The sequence below is a fragment of the Nothobranchius furzeri genome, chromosome 12, assembly GCF_043380555.1.
Source record: "Nothobranchius furzeri strain GRZ-AD chromosome 12, NfurGRZ-RIMD1, whole genome shotgun sequence".
NCBI lineage: Eukaryota > Metazoa > Chordata > Actinopteri > Cyprinodontiformes > Nothobranchiidae > Nothobranchius > Nothobranchius furzeri.
Window position 1 is genome coordinate 50,724,336 of NC_091752.1, and position 15,508 is coordinate 50,739,843.

The following is a 15,508-nucleotide window of genomic DNA, read 5'->3' on the forward strand; positions in this document are numbered from 1 at the left end:
GCGAGCAGACGGGTGAAGTGCACTTTACTTTTACATTACCATGTTACAGAGTTCCATCAGTCACCGTGTGAGGCGACTCTTCAGTTAAGAGGTTAGCATGTTAGCTTAGCACGTAGCCTGGGGGTCTGTTTAGTGTTTTTGGTTACAGCGCGTTTCAGAAGCTTTAGCTTCTCTTCAAACAGGACGTTTACCTTTGCTTGTGTGAAAATCATCAAGTTTTTATGAAATGCAATCACTACCATCACGCCTTCTGTGCGTCTGTGTACATTTGAGTTTTAAGATGTTATCATCCACCAAACAAAAGTGGAAAACAGTACATTGTATGTTTGTTTTTATAATTTTAGTGCCATCAGATAAATCAAAGCTGCCTTTTTATGTGAATAAGATCAGTTTGGCTCAGTTCGACCCCTTCTTGTGTTTTTTTTTTTTTTGTTCATTTCACCTCGGAGCTGAAAACAGCCGGCCAACCAACTAACAAGTTTTCAAGTGACCTTGTTTACCTTGCACTGTACAGTTGCTTCAGTGAAGCCTGGTTTTATTGATGAAGCTAAGTGATGATGGGTCTGAATAGATGTTATTTTTCTATCCTGTTTCAGATTAATTATCTACATTGTTTGTTTGTGAAAACTCTAAAAAGTGTTTAAAATGGCTCACACACTGTAATTTAAATATAGGACAGTTCACCTTTCTAATGTCACTTGAGGCAGTGAGTGTGTGTTGCGTAGGGGGAAATGGAGGTTTCTGTCTGCGCCGTTGTCACAGCCAGTAGCAGTCGGGTCGGCGAGTCATCATCAGCTCTGTGGTTTTGTCCGCACACAGAGAACTAACATACCCGAGTGACAGCTCAATAAATACAGATATATGAAGGTTTTGGTTGGGATGCTTTATTTACACGTCTGCTTTTAATCAAGTGCTGAGAGAGACCAAATCTGTCTCTGTCTTTATTCTGTTAAAGTAGGGAGAGCTTCTGTTTCAGGAGATTTTAAAGGGGGAGATTTTAAAGTTTATGCTAAACTTACCTTTTGAATTGTTTTGAGCTGCCATATGGGTCTCTGCCTCTATAGACACACCAAATGTGGAAAATAAAACGATCCATCTGTTTTCTGTCAGTGTTTGGTTTTAGGAATTATTTGCTTAAAATAAACAGTTTCAAAAGGTCCCTGTTTGTGATGTCACAAACAGGGAAATTAGAATATAGACCACCTCTCAGTGCAAGTGAGATCTGCTGAAGGAGCAGCGGCTTTACTCCAAGCCCCTCCCGCATATCGGAGCTTCTCAGCTAATAGTAGCCAGAGCATAGAAGTGGTGGGTGGGGTGCCAGTTTGTTTTCCTGAAATGGCTCATTCTGTAAGGTACTGAAATGTCAAGACCAAAAGTGCAGAGATCACTTGATGTGAGAGGCATTTAGTGCAAAAATCTTCATGAACACGTTTGATACGGACCACAGAACAATTTCAACGTAAGAAAATAATTCATATGTTCCCTTTTAATGCATTTATGTAGATAAGAGGCAATAAAATTAAAGTTTAATTCATTCAAACTCAAACCCTTTCATTTAGTTTCATTCCTGTTCAGCTCACAACCTAGCATCAGATGCAAACCACTTGGAAAGAAGCTATAGAGGAGGACCAGATGTGTTCGTAAAGGGCACGAGGGGAAATCGGTGTTTATTTTAGAAGGTTTCTGAGCTGACATTTCAGACAGAAGTGAACGTTTCCTGATTTCAGGCACTAGGGTCTCATTTATCCAACATTGCGTAGAATCCTTACTAAAACCGTACTTAAGCTCAGCAAAAAAAATGTACTTACGCCAAGTAGGTTTGTGATCTATCAAACATGGAGTACGCACAGCTGCTCGCAATCTCCGCTTCATAAATCAGAAACTCTAGAATGTTTCTTAGCTGCTTTTTAGTCACATCCCGCCCTCACCATGCCCACTTACTGCCATAAATAGTCAATGCAAAGTGCCTTGTGGATCTCATGCATATACATAAGCCGGCTGTTGCAGCGCTCCGCCAATGACGATGGCGACCGTAGATCAAGGCAGATCAAGGAAGCGCAATTTCACAGAAGCAGAAGTTGAGGTACCTGTGGGTGAGGTGGAGAAATGAAAGGAAGTACTTTTGCAAAACAAATAAGAGAAAATCCCCGGAGTGGCACAGTGTTGCTGAAGCCGTCAATGTTGTGAATTCTTCTGAGAGATCTGTGGCGGATATAAAAAAAAAAAAAAGATCCAATCATGATTTGATCCCCAGACTCCCGGGTGAAAGTCACGCGCTAACCAGTCAGCCAAATGGAGATCTCTCTTGTTCAGCCAGGGCGCATGATCAATCGGGTCACAGTGACAGGACACACACTGTCACAGACGCATGACATTCTGTGTCCATCTGTCCCCCTGCTGATATTCTGCATTCTGTATTCTGTGCTTCAGGCTGTGTGTGTGAGTGCACGCACGTGTGTGTGTATACGTGTGGGGGTCTTGTACTGTGTGAAAACAAAGCGATACAAGTGATAATGCTGCAGGATTTCATAATTTTATCCTTCTCAGCAGCAGCACTGCAGGCGCTCTCCATGTCCAAAATGTGCATAAGCCAGGTCCTTAGTCAACTTAAAGTTGCGCACATTTTTCCGCTAAGTTTTCTATCATAAATCCCAAAGTTTGCGTGCAAAATTGCTTACGCAGTTTTCCGACCCCGTTTTGTGCGTAAGCAAGCTTGATAAATGAGACCCCTGATGAGGCTGGTTTCTTCTGACAGCGCTTACGACTCACCTGTTGTTGACTGAAACATGGAGGACATCCAGACGTCCAACACCTTTCCTTCAGAATAAACAGCTGACACATACGGTAGGTGAGAGGAGAGCGGTAAAATCATGTATGAATTAATTATAAACCAGTAATTGAGCCATTTTAACCATTCCACACAAATTTCAAACATCTTGCTGATTCTGTGCATTTTTCACCATAAATACACAACAAAACAGCCAGTGTGTGTGTGTGTGTGTGTGGTCATTATCATACATTTTGATGGGCCCAGTAAAAGCCGACGTACACACTGACAGTGGATTTTACTGCTGCAGCTCAGCAGCTCTTCCAGCACAGCCTCAGTAACAAGATTACATTGTGGTGAGTTGGGATCAAGCTCCTGCCTCTTCACTGATTAAATTAGTGGTTGTGTTTTTTTTTTACTTTGCTGTTAGAGCCTGCCAGAGAAGATGGAGCACACCACACATGGATGGCTCCAGCTCTTCACAGGCCGCTGAGCCAGCTGGCTCTGAGTGCTTTTAATGTCCTAAAACATTTGGCTCGCTCTTAAAAGAGAAGAATTTGATAGTTTTTCTTAGATTCTTTAATTTAAATTAAAAAAATGTAGCAAATTCATGAAGATTTATCATCATTTTTGAGACTCGACTGTTTAAAATGACTCAAAATTACGAAGAGACCAAAAAGAAAACAGATCTCTACTAAAAAAAAGTGAGTCAGCCCCACACTGGATGGACTGTAGCATGCAGAATGTGAAAGGTCTGGGTGTCAGCGTTAAAACACATCACTGGTGAACTATGAGAAATCTTACGTTTCCATGGAGACGTAGTCACTTCTTCCTGTCTGAACACAGTCAGCTCCCATGTTTTTTTCTCCATCCTGACTTTTGTAAAATGCAAGAAATGGACGAGTGATAAGTTGGTTTCTTACAAGCCGCCAAAACACACACCCGTCACGCTCGGCAACGTTTGGACCTCAGGTACAGGCTATTTATGTTCCTACCAACACTGTTCAGGGATAGCAGCAGCGTGACTTAGAACACACTTTCCTCCAGGTGTTTCATTCAAAAATAGATGCATTCTGCACTAACAAGAAAGCTTTATGAAACAACAAACCATGGACAAAGATGTGCTCACACCGCAGACCAGAGCCCTCTCACTGCTGCAGGTGAATGCATGCATGGAGGTCAGACTATAGGTAATCTTTGTTTTGCATAACTGTGCATTGCTTTTTCTACATTTTGCATCTTTTATGTTACTTCATATTCAACCTATTAGCTTTCTTTTCAAGCTTTTTTTTTTTTTTTTTGCCAGATGTGTGAGTTCTGCCCAAATTGTCTAAGCTTATTTCTTACTTGCATCTCTTTATGCTGGTTTTGGCTCTTGAAGTGGTCACATTTGTGACTAGATATGTTTAATTAAACTTTTGAATGACTTTTTGGTCCTTTTGTGTGTTTTTAACCATTGTTGACCTACACTGTTTTCATTTTGAATCCCATTTAGGTTGTTTTGCATCTGCCTGTTTATTTAGTCGCCATGTTGGTCAAGGTGTGTGTGTGTGTGTGTGTGTGTGTGTGTGTGTGTGTGTGTGTGTGTGTGTGTGTGTGTGTCTCGGGGGAGTGGGGGGGGGGGTGCTGGTGCCTAACTCCAGTGGTCAATGGGCAATCAGGCGGGGTACATCCTGGACAGAGAGCCAGTCCATTGCAGGGCAACACAGAGACACACAGGACAAAAAATCACACACACACACACACACACACACACACACACACACACACACACACACACACACACATACACATACACATACACACACACACACACACACACACACACACCTAAGGACAATTTAGACAGACCAGTCAACCTAACAGTCATGTTTTTGGACTGTGGGAGGAAGCCGGAGTACCCGGAGAGAACCCACGCATGCACAGGGAGAACATGCAAACTCCATGCAGAATGATCCCAGGCCGGGAAGCGAACCCAGGACCTTCTTGCTGCTGTGCCACTGCGCAGCCCTCTAAAACATTGTGATTTTTTTCAAAAATAAAAAAACCTCTCATCTGAATATGCATTCCTCAAAGCCAGAGTTTTTAACAGTTGTATTCTGGGGGAAAAAAAGTTGCACCAGTTTCAGGAACTACTAGCATATTGCCAGTTCAGAGGTAAGCTTCAAACAGCAGGATCTGGAGTCCTGATATTCGTACATCTCGCCGTTGATCGACTAACAGTAACGCAACTCTACCACTGACTCAGTTTGCTCTGCGACGTTGATGTTTTATCTCCACAAATAACATGAGCCTGGAGGAGTTCTACGGTGTGCTGGGGTTGCTAATGCTAACAGTTTGCATCGACTAGCCAAGATGTTCTCTGCTGTTTCCTGGATTCTAAAACAACAACAGCCATCTCCGTTGCACGTCGAGATGGGTGAGTCCATGAATGTTAAGTGACAGTGTGATATAGATCTGTCAGGCTTTTCAATTCCTAGAGTTTCACCACCTATTTTCTATCAGAAGCTAATACAGGAGATAGGTGTTGAAGACTGTTTCCATGTTCAGCTTGCATGAAAAACTCAAGAGTGACCAATTATAATCACAAATAATAATTACAAATTGGATTTTCAGTGTTCCACACCTAAGCTATGGCTATCAAATTTGTTCCAGTGATTATCAAGCTAGAAACTTGAGTTATTTCACACTGGACAGCACCCTGTAGCCATCTGCTGACCAGAAACTGCACTAAACAGTTTTGTGGTTCGGGTAGGAACACTAGAGCAAGATCTCTACCTGCTTTATGGCAATAGCTGTTCGCTGTTTTGGTAGCTCAAATAAAAGCTAGCATTTAGCTTTGCAGTTCACCGACCTTCAGTAAAATGCTGATAGTGACCTGCCTTTGTTGCTTCTGGACATGTAAGTAATAATATTTTTTGTCCAACATGGTGGATATTTTTAGCATGTGGCTTTTTTAGGATCAGTTAGCTCATGTTAGCATTAGCTCGTTGTTAGTGTAGTTACAGCAGGCTGTAGGAAGGTTGTTTACAACTGTTGTAATTCTGCTTTCCGAGGGAGAAGTGGGAAACCTATTAAGTGTTGCTTTAAATAAAGATCTCCAATTATTTGACTGATAAGACCTTCCATACTTTGTTTGAATACCTACATTTTGCTCTCTAATCTTTCGAAGACTCTTTAGGATTTGCAGCATAAACACTCCCTCCATTCAGAGTTTTAAAAGCAGACTCCCAAGGAGCAAGTAGGCAAAACTTACTTACATAACACCAATTTCCTTCCATTTTCATCCCCTATATCTGCTCAAACTGTCACCAAGTTGAACATTTAATGGGACAGCCAAGTGGATGTGAAGAATATGAATGTGAGTGATTAAATTGAGCGTATTACTAGCAGCAGAGCCCTGCGCACTGTCACTCATGAGCCGTATGTGGTAGGCTGCAGATAAGAAGAAGGGAGCAGACTCAGGCCTTCTGGAGGAGGAAGAGGAGGAGCAGTGTTTATGCTTGAGTCTGGGAGAGAGGGAGAAATGTTGGGCTGTCAGGTGATAAATGTCCCCAACAAAGAAATCCTTGGGTGCTCTTGTTCAGAGAAAGGTGGTAGGCAGCAGTAAAAAGGACACAACCAGAGGGATGATGGAAATATCTGTTCAGTGATGAAAAAAAATCCTGAAAAATGCATTTAAAACAACACAAGTTGTTGTAGAATTAAAAGGAATCAAGCTGAGAGAGAGAGAGAGAGAGAGAGAGAGAGAGAGAGAGAGAGGGAGAGAGAGAGAGAGAGAGAGAGAGAGAGAGAGAGAGAGAGAGAGAGAGTAACATTAATCCATTAAAACTGCATAAAATGGTTAAATTCAGTTCACAAAAATCAATGAATGGTTTAAATAAAAGCCTCATTTAAAATACAGTGGAAGTGGATCGAGACTGGACTGGAATTTAAAATGATGCTTTTGATTTTTCTAAAGTCTGAGCAGTTTTTACGTGAACCATTCATCCTACTAGATGCCTTTATCTCTACAAGAATGTACTACTGTAATGCAATCCTAATTGGGATCCCTGACAAACAGAACTGATCCAGAACAGCGCTGCCAGGATCCTGATGAGGATGCGCCAGTATAAGCACATCACCCCCGTTCTGAAAGATCTCCATTGGCTCCCAGTTTCATTCAGGATTGAATACAAAGTTTCTCTGCTCTATCAGTGCAGTTATGGTCATTCTCCCTCCTATTTAAAGGAACTCTTCACATTCAGTGTGGTTTATTGAACATTAGGTCTATTTTTTCCAAGACTTTGTTAGTTAATGACTTGATTTGTGATAATCAGATCTCTTTGCTCTCTCTCACAGAATCCTGGCTGCAGCAAGAGGACTGTTAGTTCAAATGAGCTGACTCCTTCTAATTATTTAAATCATTATGTTGCTCGAAGTACAGGGCGAGGAGGAGGAGTAGCAACCATTTTTCATTTAGACCTATTAATCAATCCCTTACCAATTAATAGTTACAGTTCTTTTGAACATCTAATTCTAAGTATTCCTAATCCAGATGGCAAAACTGTAAAACCACTCTTGTTTGTAGTTTTGTATCATCCACCAGGCCTGAGTTTTTGGATCAGATCACTGATTTTTTATCTGATTTGGTGCTAAATACTGATAAGGTCATTGTAGTGGGGGATTTTAACATTCATGTGGACATTGAAAATGATAGTCTCAATGTAGCCTTTAGTAATATCTTTGACCTGAAATTCAGAAAAGGAAATTGCTTAATCAATCACCTGACCTGAACGGCATTAAATTAGTCTTCGAGAACAAAGTAGGAACCTTGGTGTTATCTTTGACCAGGACATGTCATTCAAATCCCAGGTTAAACAGGTTTGTAGGATTTCCTTTTTCCATCTCCAGAATATTGCTAAGATTAGAAGCGTCCTTTCCAGGAGTGATGCTGAAAAACTAGTTCATGCATATATTACATCAAGACTGGATTACTGTATTTCATTACTCTCAGGAAGTCCACAGAATGTAGTTAAAAGTCTTCAGCTTGTCCAAAATGCTGCAGCTAGAGTTCTGATGAGAATTAAAAAGAGAGATCATATCTCTCTTGTCTTGGCTTCCCTACATTGGCTACCTGTTAAATTCAGAATAGATTTTAAGATCCTCCTTCTCACATTCAAAGCTCTTAATAATCAAGCTCCATACATCAGTGATCTGATTGTTCCATATGTTCCTAACCGAGCACTTCGCTCTCAGACTGCAGGTTTACTGGTGGTTCCCAGAATATCTAAAATTAGGATGGGAGGCAGATGTTTTAGTTATCAGGCTCCTCTCGTGGAACCAACTCCCAGCTTTAGTCTGTGAGGCAGACACCTTGTCTACTTTTAAGACTAGGCTTAAAACATTTTTATTTGATAGAACCTATGGTTAAAATCTGATGTTAGCCCAGATCTGGACAAGTGGGGGAGTAGAGGGAGGTGGAGTGTACAGTCGGTAAAGACGGCTCTCCCTTGCCCTGCCTCCAACATGTCTCCATCTAAACGGCTAGGTTATCCAGAGTTATCTCTGTAGTTATGCTGCTATAGGCTTAGACTGCTGGAGAACACACTGACAACTTTCCACACTCGACTACTTTCTTCTACAATTTGATCTTTAACTGTATTATTTCCTGCTATTTCAGCTGTTAACTTTATTTTCTCTGTGAGTGTTTTTCTCCCCAGAAGAAGCTACAATGATGTTCTGCTGAGCTGTGGTGGCCTCATGGAGGGGGCCATCATCTAGCACACTGCTGCTAGCCACTAATACATTCTCTCTCTCCTGATAATAACTTTTTACTTTACTTGACATTGAATGTGTTACTACTAGTTTACCCGTTTAACAATAGATTCACTAGGATAAATACAATAAAGTTTATCTCTCACCAAATAGAATATTTACTAAGAAATCACAATGTAACCATTAACACATTACTCGATATGTATGTTTTGTGTGTGTGTGTGTGTGTGTGGGGGGGGGGGGGGGGGGGGGTATGCGTGTGTCTGCGGTCTTCTCGATCCCCAGTGAGTTGTGGAGGATGGCTGCTTATACTGAGCCAGGATCCTCTGGAGGTTTCTTCCTGTTAAAAGGGAGTTTTCCTCTCCACTGTCGCTAAATGCTTGCTTAGTATGAGGATTGCTGTAAAGTCACTGACACTAGTCAGTGACTTGATGCAATTTGCTGGGTTCCTTATATAGGAAACTTTTTAATGATTGGCTTAATGAACTGGGGTCTCATTTATCAAACATTGCGTAGAATCCTTACTAAAACCGTACTTAAGATCAGCAAAAGAAAGTACTTACGCCAAGTAGGTTTGTGATCTATCAAACATGGAGTACGCACAGCTGCACGCAATCTCTGCTTCATAAATCAGAGACTAACGAGAATGTTTCTCAGCTGCATTTAAGTCACATTCCACCCTCACCACGCCCACTTACTGCCATAAATAGTCAATGCAAAGTGCCTTGTGGATCTCATGCATATACATAAGCCGGCTGTTGCAGCGCTCCGCCAATGACGATGGCGACCGTAGATCAACGCAGGTCAAGGAAGCGCAATTTCACAGAAGCAGAAGTTGAGGTACCTGTGGGTGAGGTGGAGAAATGAAAGGAAGTGCTTTTGCAAAACAAATAAGAGAAAATCCACGGAGTGGCACAGTGTTGCTGAAGCCGTCAATGTTGTGAATTCTTCAGAGAGATCTGCGGCGGATTTTTAAAAATGGTCCGATTGGGATTCATTCCCCAGACTCCCGGGTGAAAGTCACGCACGCTAACCAGCCAGTTACAAACGGCGATCTCCCCTGTACAAGTAGCCAGGGCGCATGATTAATTGTATCACAGTGACAGGACACACACTGTCACAGACGCATGACATTCTGTCTCAATCTGTCCCCCTGCTGATATTCTGCATTCGCATTCTGTGCTTCAGGCTGTGAGTGTGTGCGCACACGAGCGTGTGTGTGTGAGTGTGTGCACATGTGTGCGCACGCACACGTGTGTGTGAGTGTGTGTGCATGTGTGTATACTCGCGCGTGCGTGTGTGTGTGTTGTTCTGTGTGAAAACGAAGCAGTACAAGTGATGATGCTGCAGGACTTCATTATTTTATCCTTCTCAGCAGCAGCACTGCAGGTGATCTCCATGTCCAAAATGTGCATAAGCACGGTCCTTAGTCAACTTAATTTTGCGCACATTTTTCGCGCTAAGTTTTCTTTCATAAATTCCAAAGTTTGCGTGGAAAGTTGCTTACGCAGTTTTCTGACCCCGTTTTGTACGTAAGCAAGCTTGATAAATGAGGCCCCTGACCTGTATTGGAATGTTTACTATGTGAAGGTTCTTGAGTGATTTGGCGCTATATAAACTTGAATTGATTTCCCAACAAATCACACTCTTTGATCTGCAACAACAAATATGCTCCAAATCCCCAGAACGAAGCTCCACATCATGGGCGATAGGGCCTTTTGAACATCTGCCCAAGAGGCTATGGAATGCCCCCTCCGTCCACCTAAAAGCCCTACAAGCTGTAGATGCTTTAAACAGAAACTTAACATGTATCTTTTTAGGAAAGCCTTTTGCTAAGCGCATTTTATAGACTTTGTAGCACTTTGAGATTGTTAAAATATAAAGTATCTATACAAATATGTCATGTTCCTGGGCAGAGGTGAGTCACACCATCTCCTCTCACCAGACTCTAAGCTAATTCTCCACAGGTGAGGAGCAGGGGGAGCGGCAGCTGCAGGAGATTTTCCAATCAGGGACGCGGGTTCAAAAGGAGGATGGAGACACATCACCTTGCCGGATGATTGCACCAGTTTAGGTAGCACCAGTCTTTGACCTTGATCTAGTTTGTTCGTGTTTTGACTCGTGTTTGACCATTGGATTTATGACCTCGGATTGTGTTTTTGGATTACGATTTGGATTATCCCTCACGCCTGGTTTTTGTTCCACTCAGGATCCTCTCCTCATCTACTCACCTTCGCTGTCTTCGTTCCCTGGATAACACACATCACGCCCCATCCTATTCCGCTGCTCCTATTTGGCTTCCCTCTGCTACCTCGCCTCTCCTGGACCTCTCACCCTCTGCCCAGCGTCCTTCCTGGCTTCCTAATCTCCTCATCAACCTGAGCACTTCAGAGACTCGAGCCATATTGCCCATCCCACAGGACTTCCCTGTGCGGTTTCAGTTCCCGTTTTTATAATAAAGACATTTTACTTTACTGCTTTGGACTACGTGTGATTCTGCATGTCTTGGGTTATGCTTACCTCGAGTCATGACAAAATAAATTCAGTATTATACATCCATCCACCCATCCATCCATCCATCCAAACACACACTCCCATCTATCTGTCTGTCTGTCTATTCATCCTTCCAACCATGCAACCAAACGTTACTGTAAATGTTTTTATTGATAGACCAACAAGAAGTGGTATGTAATTGTGAAGTGGAATGACACTGATACAAAAAAAATCTGAAAAGCATGGCAAGCATTTTTATTCAGTCCCCAAACAGACAGATTAAGGTTTTCATGAAGGTTAGGAAGCCTAAGAGAAGAGTTGAAAGTTTACAAGTTCGTCCATTAATTTATTATCCCACTTGTGTCCTTGTATGGATGGGCAGCTGGAGCCTATCTGCAGTGTAGTGCAGTGCAGTGTGTGTGTGTGTGTGTGTGTGTGGTCAACGAACGTATAGATCCAAAGTTTGAGGGTTTTTATTTCCCTGACTATTGATCTATAACCAGGTTATTAACAACACTTAGTAACTGACTGATGTGCAGGTAAAATAGTGAAGCAGGAACACGTTTCTGCCTTAAATGTCACTTCATCACACTGGAGGCGATTTTGCGACCTAACAACTGATCTGGAATCCAGTCAGCTTTCATTGTCGGGCTGTCCTTTACTGTTGAAGACACTGAGCCTACCTCCAGCTGTCACACAGCATCACAGCAGACAGAGCAGCACGCTGAGCAGCAGATGAACTTCTACAATGAGCCACTCATCGTGCCCACACAGCAGAGCGGCCTCGGGGAACGAGCGAGGCAGGAGCTCTGCAGCCTGAACACATGATGTCGTCCATCTCTCCTCAGACGATCCTGGTGGGAGACAGCGGCTTGGGTAAGACCTCTCTGCTGGTTTAGTTGAAGCAGGTCAAGTGCATCTCAGGGTCCTTTAACCTCCACCGTTGTCTTCACAGTAAGTTCACACTCTGCCGCCTCCCACTCTTGAGTCAGCTGTTCCCCCGTCTGTGTTTTTCCTCCTCCCGTTTATGCTGTTGACTTCATCCAAGTGAGAAGGACATGTCACTCTGCTGGGCTGTTTGTACTCAAGTCGTGACATAACAGCCAAGCAGATCCTCTCGGCTTGTGTGCCAGGAAGACTTGGACTTCCTCAACGTGTCAGTGAGGCGCAGCAGGAGCCTGTGGTGTTCTCCTGTGTGGGATGTTGATGTTTCTCACTGCATTCATTACAGTCCTAACAGTTTGTTAGGGGAAATTATTATGGTCAATGATGCTGAGAATTAACTACTGGGGAGAAACCACAACTAATGAATGTCAATGCTTGCTGCTGGATATGCGTGACAAAGCTGTTCCAAAGGGGGCTGATTTAGTGCTTTGTGACAAGTTTAGGTGACGGGCAAATTTAGACAAGCAGGGGAGATGTGGGATTTATTTACTGAAAGATTTATCTGCTCTGACACTAAAAACTTTGGCTCTACGCCATCACGTCAAACAAGAAGGAGAAACCATGAAATTGGCTTTGGCATATTACATTAGCCTGGGTTTGCATACTGTAAGTGCACATGTGAGTGATCCAGCGTTCAGAAATCCTTCTGTACAGAAAAACTTCACTTTGAAATATTTAATCTGGCTGGGTTTAATGTCTAGGCTAAGATAAGTCTGGGGGAAACGGCTTGGTGCAATATTTTTAGTTTGTTTTGTAGTGTCATTTTTGATCATCAAAGCACACAACACGAAAAAATGTTGAGTCCTAAGCTTTGCAAAATATCTTCAGTGTTAACATTTTAGGCTTCTAAAACCTCATTGTTCACACTTTTAACATCATTTTGTTAAACCTGTAGTTTCCCCTTGTTTCAGAATATATATATATATATATATATATATATATATATATATATATATATAGGTCCTTCTCAAAAATTAGCATATTGTGATAAAGTTCATTATCGTCTGTAATGTACTGATAAACATTAGACATTCATATATATTAGATTCATTACACAGAACTGAAGTAGTTCAAGCCTTTTATTGTTTCTAATATTGATGATTTTGGCATACAGCTCATGAAAACCCAACATTCCTATCTCAAAAAATTTGCATGTCATGAAAAGGTTCTCTAAACGAGCTACTAACCTAATCATCTGAATCAACTCATTAACTCTAAACACCTGCAAAAGATTCCTGAGGCTTTTGAAAACTCCCAGCCTGGTTCATTACTCAAAACTGCAATCATAGGTAAGACTGCCGACCTGACTGCTGTCCAGAAGGCCATCACTGACACCCTCAAGCAAGAGGGTAAGACACAGAAAGACATTTCTGAATGAATAGGCTGTTGCCAGAGTGCTGTATCAAGGCACCTCAGTGGGAAGTCTGTGGGAAGGAAAAAGTGTGGCAGAAGACGCTGCACAACGAGAAGAGGTGACCGGACCCTGAGGAAGAATGTGGAGAAGGACCGATTCCAGACCTTGGGGGACCTGCGGAAGCAGTGGACTGAGTCTGGAGTAGAAACATCCAGAGCCACCGTGTACAGGTGTGTGCAGGAAATGGGCTACAGGTGCCGCATTCCCCAGGACAGGCCGCTTTTGAACCAGAAACAGCGGCAGAAACGCCTGACCTGGGCTGCAGAGAAGCAGCACTGGACTGTTGCTCAGTGGTCCAAAGTACTTTTTTTAGATGAAAGCAAATTTTGCATGTCATTCATAAATCAAGGTGCCAGAGTCTGGAGGAAGACTGGGCAGAGGGAAATGCCAAAATGCCTGAAGTCCAGTGTCAAGTACCCGCAGTCAGTGATGGTCTGGGGTGCCATGTCAGCTGCTGGTGTTGGTCCACTGTGGTTTATCAAGGGCAGGGTCAGTGTAGCTAGCTATCGGGAGATTTTGGAGCACTTCATGCTTCCATCTGCTGAAAAGCATTTTTCAGCACGACCTGGCACCTGCTCACAGTGCCAAAACCACTGGTAAATGGTTTACTGACCATGGTATTACTGTGCTCAATTGGCCTGCCGACTCTCCTGACCTGAACCCCATAGAGAATCTGTGGGATATTGTGAAGACAAAGTTGAGAGACGCAAGACCCAACACTCTGGATGAGCTTAAGGTCGTTATAGAAGCATCCTGGGCCTCCATAACACCTCAGCAGTGCCACAGGCTGATTGCCTCCATGCCACGCCACACTGAAGCAGTCATTTAAAACACTTTTCTTTTATTGGTCAGATGAAATATGCTAATTTTTTGAGATAGCGGTTTTGGGTTTTCATGAGCTGTACGCCACAATCATCAATATTAGAAACAATAAAAGGCTTGAACTACTTCAGTTGTGTGTAATGAATCTAATATATATGAAAGTCTAATGTTTATCAGTACATTACAGACGATAATGAACTTTATCACAATATGCTAATTTTTGAGAAGGACCTGTATATACTAGCGATGTGTCTTACAAACAGTGTCTCCAAAATGGCAAAGATCCTTCCCAATCGCTTTGGCTCATTTCTCAACACAGATCGGACATTCTCATCATTCTTGGTGCTTTTGTCAAAATAAACCTGGATGGTTGATCACAACAACATGGTTTACCTGCAAAAGCTCATATCTCTCCTAAAACACTTCACTCATGTGCCAAATTACATTTCTTTCTAATCTGAATAGTCAGTGCCCCAAAATGCATCATCCCTTTGGCATTGTGTGAGTACTGCCAGAATCATCATCTTCTTCTTCTTCTTCTTCTCCTTCTTCTCCTTCTCCCTCTTCTTCCTTTTCATCTTCCTCTTCTTCTCCCTCTTCTTCCTTTTCATCTTCCTCTTCTTCTCCCTCTTCTTCCTTTTCTTCTTCCTCTTCTTCTCCCTCTTCCTTTTCCTCTTCCTCTTCTTCTTCTTCTTCTCCCTCTTCTTCCTTTTCATCTTCCTCTTCTTCTCCCTCTTCCTTTTCCTCTTCCTCTTCTTCTCCCTCTTCCTTTTCCTCTTCCTCTTCTTCTTCTTCTTCTCCCTCTTCTTCCTTTTCATCTTCCTCTTCTTCTCCCTCTTCCTTTTCCTCTTCCTCTTCTTCTCCCTCTTCCTTTTCCTCTTCCTCCTCTTCTTCTTCTTCCTCCTCCTCTTCTTCTTCCTCCTCTTCTTCTTCTTCCTCCTCTTCTTCCTCTTCTTCTTCTTCTTCCTCCTCCTCCTCTTCCTCTTCTCCTTCCTCCTCTTCTTCCTCTTCTCCTTCCTCCTCCTCTTCCTCTTCTTCTTCCTCTTCCTCCTCTGCCTCTTCTTCCTCTTTTCTTCCTCCTCTTCTTCTTCGAGGAAGAACTTCCCCTTGTCCGTTTGCTTGGCCTTGTCTATCCACGTTCAGAAATCGGACTGGCGCTGGTCAAGCTCTACACATCTGTGTTTGGCAGCACACGATCATGGAAAACACCTGTGTGTAACACTCCCCGTTCGATACTCTAGTTTCACCTGACTATCAGTAACTGTCATCAACAAATCAAATATTCAAAGAAATTCACATATGGTATTCGT

General features: G+C 42.6%; 1 long non-coding RNA gene across 1 annotated transcript; it reads left to right on the forward strand.

Annotated features, from left to right (window-relative positions):
• Positions 1–10,340: 10,340 nt before the first annotated feature.
• Positions 10,341–10,999, forward strand: LOC139062284 (uncharacterized). The gene is made up of 2 exons (XR_011515860.1): positions 10,341–10,598; positions 10,734–10,999. It is a non-coding gene; the product is annotated as an uncharacterized lncRNA (long non-coding RNA).
• Positions 11,000–15,508: the final 4,509 nt, after the last annotated feature.